The sequence below is a fragment of the Schistocerca americana genome, chromosome 2 (assembly GCF_021461395.2).
Source record: "Schistocerca americana isolate TAMUIC-IGC-003095 chromosome 2, iqSchAmer2.1, whole genome shotgun sequence".
In the NCBI taxonomy this organism is placed as follows: Eukaryota; Metazoa; Arthropoda; class Insecta; order Orthoptera; family Acrididae; genus Schistocerca; species Schistocerca americana.
In genome coordinates this window covers 540,739,507-540,752,169 of record NC_060120.1, presented here as the reverse complement: position 1 = coordinate 540,752,169, position 12,663 = coordinate 540,739,507, and the positions used below count along the sequence as shown (strand labels likewise).

The 12,663-nt window shown below is 46.6% G+C and overlaps 1 protein-coding gene across 1 annotated transcript in view; it reads right to left on the bottom strand.

Moving 5' to 3' along the window:
* The window catches only part of LOC124595012, a 120,834-nt gene that overhangs the window by 40,908 nt on the left and 67,263 nt on the right, over window positions 1–12,663 (bottom strand). The window lies entirely within an intron of this gene.

Sequence of the window (12,663 nt, the reverse complement as noted above, 5' to 3'; positions counted from 1 at the left end):
CCTGTGTAGTAAGGAAAAACAGATGTGCCATTCCAGGTTGGTGTCCTTAGGCAGGTGTTCCAACCAACCCCACTATATTACACACAACACCTTGTGGAGCAGCAGATCGTGGCCCATTTCTGCTGTTATTTCGCATGCCATAATCAGGGATTTGTTGAGGGTGAGTTGCTTGTTTGTGTCTAAGGCAAAACACAGTGCTTCAACCCTATTAAACTCTGCATCTGGGCTGCATAGAAAGCAGGAAAGTGCATCAGCATTGGAAGGCCATGTAGTAGGTATAGTTACTAAGGAACAATGTCCATTGTTGCAGCTGCTGTGCCATCTTATTGGGAAGTTTCAAATGGGGATCAAACAGGATACATGTGAAACTTTCTGATGCCGTACTAGGTCTGTTCAAAAAATTCCGGAACTTTGTCCATAAAATTTGCCAACATTTAACTTTACTTACTGTGTATGGTCTCCTTCAAAATACTCTCCTCTACAATTGATACACCACTCCCAAAACTGTTTCCACTTTTGGAAGCAGTCTTGGTACGCCTCTTGCTGGATCACGCAAAGCACCATCTGCGAATTTTCTTTTATCTCATCTATCATTGCAGATCTTCGTTCTTTCAATGGAGTTTTCAACTTCATAAATAAAAAGTACACAGGGGTAAAAAGGTCTGTACAGTATGAAGTACGAGGCAGCACAGTGATTTCTATTTTTGTGCAATAGTCACGCACCAACAGGGACAAATGTGCAGGTGTGTTATCATGATGCAAGAGCCTTGAATTGTATTGTCACATTTCAGGGCGTTTCCTTCTCATATTTTCCTTCAGGCACTGAAACACATACCGATAGTACCATCAATTAATAGTTTGCCCCTGTGGCAGGAATTCATGATGAACTAATCCTTCAAACTCAAAGAAAATTATGAGCATGGCATTGACATTTGACCTGACCTCATGAGCTTTTTTGGGTCTTGGAGACTGTATGAACCATTTGTAACACTGTGTACAGCTTAAGCACTCATCACCATATGCTTCCTGCATCCCTTGATGTGTCTCTGTAAAGGTTTTCTTGAGTTTCATGCAAAATTTACTGAAGAGGACTAACTCAGCCATCTCGAAATCTGCGTGACACAACATTCTACTTAATACAGCACTGAATAAAAAGTAACAGACATACAACAATAAAACTTCTGGCAGTTACACATTAAACACAGGTGTGTGCAGGAATGCCAACCCCATTTCATTCCAACACTCCATTAGCAGGAAATAACAAATGTTCCAGAATTTTTTGAACAGGCTTCTTATACGATGGTCAACACTTCTTTCTCAATTTATGAATAATTCCGCTGACACTTCCAGTGTATTAGATGCAAATGCATTCCATGCCGTCGGCATATTTGTGGGCTAGCATGGCACCAATGTCAAAATCTGAAACAGCAAGAGTTAAATGTTTGCTGGGATAGAACACTGCTAAACAAGAGGCCCACCTGAGGCACTTTTTAAGATGCAAGAAAGCCTTCTGGCATGCCTCTAACCACACAGATTTAACACATTTTTTACATAGTTGATAAAGCAGGTGGGAAATCTGGGCCACACTGGGAATAAACTTCGCATAATAATTTATTTTGTCGATGAATGACTGTAGTCTTTGAGGTTCTTAGGAGCTGGTAAGTTAGTGATTGCCTCCACATCTTTTAAAGTCCTAGGTACTTGACATCTGGCTCAAGGAAACTACATTTCTGAAGTTAAATATACAGACCATGGCCATGGAGCCACTCACACAGCATCTGTAGATGTGCAAGTGCTGCTCCCATGTGGCCCCATTAATTTGTAAGTCATCTAAATAATTAATGCAGTTCGGAATACCTTGAATGAGTTGCTCATGGTATCTCTGAAATATTGCAGGGTGCTTGCAACCCTGAATGGCAAACTGTTACACAAATATGTGATAAATGGTGTATTAATCACTAAAAAACATTCCATCTGACAACCTACAGGCAACTGAAAGTAGGCATCAGCAAGATCTAGCTTCTTGGGTTTCCAGCCAATTTTGACAACAGTTCCTCCACTCTAGGAAGGGAATACAGATCAACATTTGCTTTAGCATTGACAGTAGACTTAATATCACCACAAATTCTAAAGTGATTCATTTGATTTCTTAACAATGAGCATGGTGACAGCCCACTGACTAGATAATACTGGGGATATAACATCCCATACTTTGCATCCTATCTAGTTCTGCTTTAACTTGGTTGCACATGCCGAAAGGCTCTGAACAGGCTCTACAAAACTTAGGCAGAACCAGTTCCTTTAAAGACACGTAGGCCTGGAACCCTATTGCACAACCTAATGTTAGTTTAAACATCTGCTTAAATTGTTCACATAGTGTATCAAGTTCTAAGAATGATATCACAGCTGAAACTAGATTCAGCTGGTCCTCAATATGAAAACCGAAAAGCACAAAAATATTCAAGCCGAAAATGTTAGTTAGTGATTGGCCACTGTACATCATCACTTTGTACTAAGAGGACCTCAGCTGTGTGAAGTCGATGTGTTGGTAAGCATTCTCATTAATCAGAGGCATGGTCACACCTATGATCAACTGAAAATCCACTATTGTTCCATTGTGTGCAGCACACTGATGGCCAATGCTGTTGATGCACATCAGCTGACACTTGCTAGAAAGCCCCAGTTTGCAGCACGCAAAACAGATGTCAAGGAAAGGGCAGTGACACAGTCAATGCCATCGGCCACAATCTGGACACAAATTGATGGCATGACTTTTTCTGGGACCCTTTGACAATGAAGTGGAGGAAAATGCTGTACTAGTCTCAGCTTGCTTTGGGACATGCCAATGGCAAGCAAAGCGCTTCTGCTTGCAAGTGTCTACTGGTGATGAGGGGTTACTATTAACTACTGCCCTAACTATTCGATCCCTTACCACTGGACTACTGGAAGAACAGGTGCTCAGTGAATCATATGATGACACTGACTGGAAGTCATCAGTTGGTCACAGAATGCAACAACAGCTAATGCTATTAACAACATTAATGCCAGAGGAATTGTGGATCATAGTTTGTGCTGATACAGTTACTTTGTGAGCTGTAACAATTTTCAACACACAGCACAGGGTTGGATCAGATGACTCTAAGGCCTTCACACTAACTTCTCTGCTAGGAGCAAGATGTACTGAATTGTCTCAGTTAAAATGTCGGTGTTCCGAGTGCTGCAACGTTGGTTGTATACATCACAGAACACTGAAAATTGTAGGTATGTTCATTAATCGGTGTGTGTGGAGAGTACAGAGAATAAAATAGCAGTTCCACTTTCTGCCACCTCGTGAAAATATGCCACTGTAAGTGGTCATGATGTAAAATGTTTCCTGTTTTGACTTCAGTCTGTTGTTTATCACTTGGCAACACGTGCTGATTTCTTTTGTGACGTGACTGTTGGTTAAAGATTTAAGAAGGTTGAACTTTTCAGTACAAAATGCAATGGCTATTAAAGAAAGACTGTGCATTGCCGGTAAAATTGTTTTATCAGAATGGCAGCAACAGCAATGCTGCATTGTGGGAGTATCATCTACATAAAAAAAACTACAAAGATGCCCCGTATCAGTAAATGAACTAAAAAATATGATCAAGAAATCTGAAGAAACAGGTGAATTAGGTGATGCAGCAGGGAGACGGAGGCAGCCCATTCCCATGGCAGTTGTCGATGAAGTTGCTGTAGCTACAGCCAACCATGCAGCACATGCCTCTACTCTGCAGCCAGTGCTTGAGCTGTGTCGTGGCAATTGTCTCTCTCCTGGTCAACACTTCAAAAGATTTTGTGGTGCATTTTACACTGGTATCCCCACAAGATACAGAATGTGCACCAAATGAAGCCAGAAGATAAGCTACAACGCCATGACTTTGTCCTTGATTTTTTGGCACACATGGAAATGGATGACATGTGGCTGAGGAATATTCTTTGGACAGATGAGGCACATTTTACTCTGCATGATAACATGAAACCACAGAACTGTCGCATATGGATTCTACCCCACCTCATTTTGTGTACGAGGTGCGACAATAAAGTAATGAGACTGATTTTCTTTGCAAGAAACCCTGCAGGCTTGCATAGGCACAATATATTTGACCTTGGTCTATAAGCTGCTTCTAGTCCAAGCGACACATCGATACAACTGCTCATTCATGAGTTGTGCTGTAATAAGTTAACATGTGTTCGTATCTCTCGTCATGGAAATGGAAACACATAATATTGTGGACTGGTACGCCATTTCTTTTTGCGTTGAATTGGGTGAAAATGCGACGACAACTTACGGTAAGCTTCAGAAGGCTTTTGGAGAGGAGGTTATGTCAAAAAATGTTGAAGATGAAGAATGCAGTGGACGATCACCAACCTTCTTCGATTCAAAGGGAATTCTTCATAAAGAGTGGATGCCTCCTGGAAAAACAGTTAACCAATATTACTACAAAGAAATTTTAGAAAGGCTTTGTAAAAGAGTTCTTTGTGTCCGCACCAACATTTCTGATAATTGGATACTGCATCACGATAATGCGCCATCCCATACTGCTCTGCAGGTACAGCAATTTTTAACCTCAAAACAAATTTCAGTACTACCACAGCCACCTTATTCACCAGATATCGCTCCATGCAACTTTTTTCTATTTCCAAGAGTCAAAATGGTAGTCAAGGGACACCATTTCCAAATAACACAAGATGTCCAAAAAGCTGTGACGATGGTCTTGGAGGATATTACAGAAGATGAGTTCCATAAATGTTACCATCAATGGCAGAAGTGCTGGAAAAAGTGTGTGCAATTAGAAGGGAACTAATTTGAAGGAGACAACAACACTAAACTTGATTAAAACGGTAAGCAACAATTTTTTTCACATCAGTCTCATTACTTTATTGCCACACCTCGTAGGAACGTACACTGCACTCCGCTTATGTGACCATGTGGTGTGATTTCACAACCTCCTTCTCCATCATTCTTCGGTGACAGCTCGTGGACCTGATAAGTGTACAGTGACATCTGTATGTTATAAGAAACTCCTTGTGTAATATGTGATTGCAGCTTTGCAAGAATGTAACTGTGTCCACAACACTGTTTTCATGAAAGATGGGCTGAGACCACATCTCGCTTCCCAGGCGAAATATTTGCTTCAAGAAACCTTGCATAATGACCTCATCATCTCTAGGCAATTTCAAGATGTCTGGTCTTCTAGACAGCTCAGCCTAAATCAGCTTGTCTTCTGGTTGTGGAGAATCTGCAAGATCATGTCCGTCAGGCTCGAACTCTACCTGACATAAAGCATAGCATATGACAACATATCACTCTCATTACACTGGACATGCTACATGCAACTGTTGACCATTACGTATTAGTGATGCAGCATGTTGGTGAGTCGGGAGACCACACTAGACACGCAGTAGACACCAGAAAGATCGCGGGAGGCGCACATTGGCATGGTGTGTCACAGACAGTAGTTGCCGCAAGTAGAGTCCTGTCCACCAGAGGGCACACGAGAATTCGTACGCGACCTCTGCCGGCATAACAACAACAACAACTCCGGCAGCACGGGCCGTGCCCAGTCAGTTAACATCGGGCATGCCTAGGACACAGTCCCGGTCTACGCTAAGTGAAGTGCGACGTAAACATGAACAGTGTTACTACACAATTGGCGACGAGTAGGGTCGTTCTTTCGCGTGTTGCGTCATTGTTCCGGTTTCGCAGCTTCTCCACAGCATGGAGGATTTAGTGGGGGTTTTGGTTGAGCAGCAGACGGAGCTCATGGCCACCATGAAACAAGTGCTTCCGGCGTTGCTCTCCACGCCGTCTGCTCCAGCGCCGTTCCCTCCTCCCTTTCCCCCATATGACGAGACAGCGGAGGATTGGGACGCATATGAACATCGCCTTCGGCAGCATATCCAGGCGTTTCATGTTGCCGATGCGGAGGTATGTCGTGCTCTCTTCTTGTCTTGGATATCTCCCTCGCTGTATCAAGTTTTGTGGCAGCTAGCCCCATGGCAGGAACCCTCGTCCTTGTCTTTTGACGCATTGTGTTCATTGCTGTCTTCATATTATCGCCGCCGCACGCATGTTGTGGCGGCTAGGGTCGAGTTCTATCAATGCAAGAAACAGCTCCATCAGTCTACCGGGCGTGTGCCGCTACCCTGCACGGTCTTAGTCGCAAGTGTCATTTTGTCACGGAGCAGTCGCGAGAGTCGTATGCCCACGTTATGGTACGCGACGTCATTGTTCATTCGGCCCCTGATAGGGAGGTCCGGCAACGGGCCCTGCAGTTAGAAGACCCTTCCCTCGAGGAAGTCCTGTCCATTGCTCAATCGTATGAAGTCTCTCATGCCACAAGTCAACAGCTGGAAGCGTGGTGCGACATCGTGGCGGTTCAGGGCGGCGCGGCCGCGTCCACTGTGTCCGGGGTGGACAACATGCGAGCGGTACAATCCAGCCGTTATGGCCGCTCCGCACGGCGTGTAAACAGAATTCCGGCCACCGGCCCCTGTTGCCGTCCTGTGCATCGTGCTATATACATCATGATCGGTCAGAGTGCCCCCAGCGTTGGGCCGTTTGTCGCAAATGTAATAATAAAGGTCACATTGCTAAAGTTTGCCGCTCAGCCTCAAAAGAATCGAAGGAAGCAGGTACAGAGGACATGGACGTTGCCATTCAGGAAGTTTCATCGGGCCAGGCTCCCGACGCATTGGCACGCAAACTCTTTATCGAGGTGTCGGTTTGGTTGCGCCGGTTACAACTGCAAGTAGATACGGGTGTGGCAGTTTCGTTGTTGAATGCACAAACTTATTCCGACCTTGGATCGCCCCCGCTGGCGCCAGTTTACCGGCGTCTACCCGGTTATGGTAAACAGTTCATTCCCCTACTGGATCAATTCACTACCGACATGACTTACAAACCAGTTACTCGGCCTATTACTTTCATTGTTGTCAGTGATGCGAGCTCCGCTAACCTTTTTGGCCTGGATGCCTTTCAAGCTTTCGGTTTTTCTATCGCTGACACCATACAGTTGGTCTCCGAAGACGTTCCCTATCAATCATTGGAATCTTTGATCTCCGACTTTTCAGATATTTTTGAGGAGGGCCTGGGGCGTGATTTAGATTTTGAAGCTCACTTAACGTTGAAGGCGTCTGCTCACCCGCGTTTTCTACGCGCGAGGCAGATTCCCTTGGCTGTCCGCCCTCAGGTAAAGGAAGAGCTAGACAGGCTGACAGCCCTAGGAGTCATTCTTCCCATTTCTTCTAGTGAGTGGGCTTCGCCCCTCGTTATTGTAAGGAAGCCCTCGGGAAAATTACATCTTTGTGGCGATTTCAAGGCCACCATTAATTCCCAATTGGTGGTGGACACCTATCCTTTGCCTCGTGCTGATGAATTGTTCTCCGCCATGGCGGGAGGCCAACATTTTTCGAAAATCAATCTTTCGGAGGCTTATCATCAGATACCACTTGATGAGGACTCCAAACGGCTGGCGGTCGTCAACACCCCATTTGGCCTTTACCAATACCAGCGGTTGGCCTTCGGAATATCCAGTGCCCCGGCGATATTCCAGCGTTATCTTGAGAATGTCACATCGACAATCCCTCATTGTATTAATTACCTGGATGACATAATTGTCACAGGCCACAGTACGAAGGAACACTTGCACAACCTTCGCACCCTCTTTCTCAAATTCAGGTCTGTGGGCTTGCGTTGCAACCTGCATAAGTCAAACTTCTTCCAACCGTCCATTGAGTATGTGGGCTACACCATCTCTCGGCACGGCATCCAGCCACTAGGAAGTTTGGTCCAAGGTATCGTCGACCTTCCTCGGCCCACTTCGCTGAAAGAATTACAAGCTTTTTTAGGCAAGATAGCCTATTACCACCGGTTCATTCCCAGGGCTTCCACCACTGACCGCCCCCTGTACTGCCTTCTGCGCAAGGGTGTTCCTTTTGATTTGTCGCCTGCATGCGAGTGAGCGTTCACCTCGTTGAAGGGCCTCCTCACGTCAGCGTCTTGTTTGGCTACTTTTGATCCCCATAAGCTGTTGGTCCTGGCTACAGATGCTTCGCAGTATAGGGTGGGGGCGGTCCTGGCCCATCGCAACGCAGATGGTTCCGAGCAACCACTGGCGTTTGCGTCTAAAACTCTTAGTCCCGCGCAGGCCCATTACTCACAGGTGGAAAAAGAGGCTTTGGCCATTGTCTACGCTGTTACCAAGTTTCACCCTTTCTTGTATGGCACGAAGTTTCAGTTAATCACTGACCATAAGCCATTAATATCGTTATTTGGCCCCGCCTCTCAGATTCCGGATAGGGTGGCCCACAGACTACAGCGCTGGGCCTTGTTCCTCTCTAAGTACCATTATGACATTCATTTTCGCCCTACCGGACAGCATGCCAACGCCGACGCTCTTTCCCATCTTCCAGTGGGCCCGGATCCTACGTTCGATCGAGAGGAGATTATGTGTTTTCATTTGGATGTGGCATCCCGCCAAGTGGTTGATGGCTTCCCAATCACTAGTTCTCGAGTCGCCAGGGAAACGGCAGCTGACACGGTTCTCCGGCAAGTAGTTCGCCTCATTCAGCAGGGGTGGTCATCCCGCCCTCCAGGCCGGGCCTCGGACCCTCTTCGTAATTATTTTATTCTACGAGACCACCTCTCGGTCTTCGAAGGAGTTCTCCTTCTGACAACCGATGATACAGCTCCTCGCGTGGTTGTTCCTGCAAGTTTATGAAGGGAGGTCCTCACGTTATTACATGCGGGGCACTGGGGTGTTTCCCGTACTAAAACCTTGGCTCGCAGACATGTGTACTGGCCCGGTATTGACAGAGAAATTGAGCACTTGGTGGCCGCCTTTTCCCAGTGTGCGAGCCAACAGGCATCTCCCAGGGCAGCATTCTCTTCATGGCCGCCGGCAACCCAAGCATAGGAACGTGTTCAGATCGATTTTGCGGGCCCGTTTCTCAATGGCTTTTGGCTCATTGTCATTGATGCTTATTCCCGATTCCCATATGGGGTTCGCTGCTCCTCAACCACTTCAGAAGTTGCAATCCAGGCACTAGCAAAAACCTTTTCTGTGGAAGGTCTGCCAATCACCCTGGTCTCGGACAATGGACCGCAGTTTATTTCGCAGACCTTCCAGGATTTTTGTAGGCGCTTCGGTATTCGGCACGTTTGCTCTCCCCCCTTCCATGCACAATCGAATGGGGAAGCTGAGCGCATGGTGCACACATTTAAGACGCAGATGAAAAAGTATGTGCACGAATTTCCTGCGGAGGAAGCATTGACGTTTTTCCTGATGGCATACCGGACCACACCAATGGGAGAACGCAGCCCCGCAGAGCTCCTCCATGGGTGTCAACCTAGGACTCTGCTGCACCTCCTCTGGCCTGGTCCTCGCCAGTCTTCGCAACACGGAGTACCTGGCTTTCCACTGGGTATGTCGGTCTGGGCCCGTGGGTTTGGTCGCAATCCACGTAGGAAACCGGTGGTGGTCCTGCGCCGAAATGGCCGCCGGCTCTATACCCTGCAGGCGGGAGACCGGGTGGTACGTCGTCACCAAAATCAGCTACGTCCACGTTCGGGCACCCACCCTCCGACCTCTCAGACACCGGCTTCCCCATTGCCGGCACCTGTGTTGGTTTCGCAGGGGACGTTACCGCCTCTCCCCGCTGTAACTCTGCCGCACTGCGATGGTTCTCAGCCTTGGCAGCCTCCAGTAGCTCCAGCACCGGCATCGCCATCGTTCGAGACGCCCCAGCGAGGCCCGGCCCCCCTTGCAGGCCCGGTTACTCAGGAGGCTGGTTCACCTATGGTCGTCCCTTCCCAATCATCCCCGCCACTGGGTCTTGCCCCTCCCGAGGTGGAACAGGGTCCGAAGTTCGACAGCTTGTCGCCCGTTCTGTCCCGGGCTCCGGTTGTGACGACGGGGGCCTCTTCGTGTGGGTCACTTCCAGCCGTATTCGAAGGTTCCGGCTCGAGGGTTGGCAGATCCCCTCGACTCCGGCCTTCCAATGGATGTGGAGGTCATCGCTCCTGCCCGACGCTCCACCTTCCGATGCAGTGGATCACAGTGGCTTCACCCCCCGAAGGAGGAGGAGTGCAGTAGCCACCAGAAACATCGTGGGAGGCGCACATCGGCACGGCGCGTCACAGACGGTAGTTCCCGCAAGTAGAGTCCCGTCCACCAGAGGGCACGCGAGAATTCGTATGTGACCTCTGCTGGCATAACAACAACAACAACTCCGGCAGCACGGGCCGTGCCCAGTCAGTTAACATTGGGCATGCCTAGGACACAGTCCCAGTCTAGGCTAGGTGAAGTGCGAAGTAAACGTGAACAGTGTTACTACAAGACACATGTTGTAACTTGTGGCCATGTGCTAATAAACATGTCAGAACCCCCGTTATTACTTGTTTGATCATTCCTCCATTTTTCCTGCATCCACACCACATTCTGACTGCTTACAGCACCATATTTTCACCTGGTGGCAGAAAGTGGAACTATTATTTTTTCAGCGTACTTTGTGAGCACACTGATTAATGAACATATCTACAATGTTTCAGTGTCCTGTGATGTATGCAGCCTGCACTGCAGCATTCACAACATCAGTTTAATTATAACCACCTGGTAAAACAACATCACAGATTAATGATTCCACACATGATGGGCCACACATTTTACAGGAAAAACTGTATTTGTGTGCCAATCCTTGCAGGTCATGGTGACCATAACAATCAATCAACAAACCACAAGCAACATAAAAACTCAAACTACTGGGGTCCAAGAGTGAGCATAGTTCTTGCACCACTTTTTACAATTTAGTACTAAAAGACAGTAAGAGCACACATTGATGGTCAGGCTCACTTACTTGCTTTGCCCTGCAGTGAGTGAAGAACAAAATGACATAAACAGATCTCCCAACTCTCAAGTGACTTGTCAAAGCAAGTGAATAGTGGAAGGGGAGGTGAGAAAACTGTAGCTGCCTAATGTTTTTGGTTTTGCAGCAGTTGTAACAGCAATGTCTACTGTTTCTGGTGGAATTCCAATCGTTTTTCTTGCTGCTGCACTTGTTGCTGCTCCTGTAAGTCCCACTGTTTTTTCTTGCTGTTGCAGTTGTTGTTACTGCTGCTGGAGCTGCAACTGGCACTGCCACAACATTAGAAATTTTGGGTCTATGCTTCCACGGAATAGTTGCACAGTGAGAAAGTTCTCATCACCACTTTTCAGTCCTACACTGCATAGATAGAAAACACAGTTCATGATCACTTGCACTAGTAGTAAGGCAGGAACTGGTGGAAAAAAAACAGGCAGTTATGGAGGTCGATGACCGCGGAGTTTACAAAGTGAACAGCTAACCAAAAACAAGTCCAGAGCATAAGCACTGCCATCTTCAGGATATACAACAGTCCAGGGAGCAATCCAAACCACACACATAAATCAGATAAGTCAAAACTCTACTGTTCAATTGCGTGTAACTAAAGGCTTCAAAGTATGGCAGAACACTGACTGGCAAAGCCGGGCCACTGTATTTAGCAATATACACACATCAGTGGTCGCCTCCACGTGACGTGCTTGCTGCATGCTGCAGTGATGGTCCCTTGTGTGGAATCAAGCTGTGGCTATATAAGTAGCCCAAGTATCTCTGTGTTCTCCCGATCGACACTTGGGCTGGGCAAGGAATCCAAATCACCGTCGTATACTAAATCCTCTGCATACAAGGCATCTATTTTCAAAACTAGACAGGTCCACAAATTGCAAAACTGGAGATGCTAGTGGTTTTCCACACTGGTTGGAAGGGTGCTTCCATCCCAAGTAAGTAAGTCTGGGGCACAAAACCAGAAATAAATGCCCCAAACAGGATGTAGAATTAGTTGTTTGTCACAATTGGACATGCCCTCCAAAACAGTAGTGGGCTAGTGGGCTAGTCCACCAACACCAATAAGAAACTTTGTCACATAACCATGTGACAATAAGAGGTGTCATAGCAGCAGCTGTTTGGCTGTTTTCATATAACATGCTATTGGCATCAGAGGTATGTTGATTTGTGTGGAATAACTATTGCATTTGATCTAATTACCACAAGGAAATTACTGATTTAACGCCGAAGACAGTTGTGCAAGTAGATGAATGTAGCAGGCCACAGAAGAAACAATGGAATCCCCTGAAATGGAAATATAGAAGAGAAGGAAAAATGGTAGGTAATGGGTTGTTGATTTAAGAAATAACAGTTTGTGAGTTATTAATTAAGGAGAACCCTCTACTAAGCCAACGACCTTCTAGAGGGCGGATGAGCTGGTAGAGCAAGGGCACCCTCTTGTCCTTGGAGTGAGAAATCACTCCTAAAGACGGAAGAATCACCAAGGGTGGTCAACGGCATAGGATGCTGAAGGCAACGGGAAACCACAGCATTAAAGATCCAATGGATATCCCCAGGAAAACTCATCATGGCAGGGTTCAATGTCAAATTATCCAGAGTTTCAACTCCCCCACTCGGATCTCCGGGGGGGAGAGCCTTGAACAATGCCACAAGTAAATACAAAAACAATGCAACAATAGCAACTTGGAATGTAAGATCATTATACCAACCAGGCAAAGTAAATAATGTTATACAAGAAATGAAACGCCTAAAAATTAACATTTTGGGTGT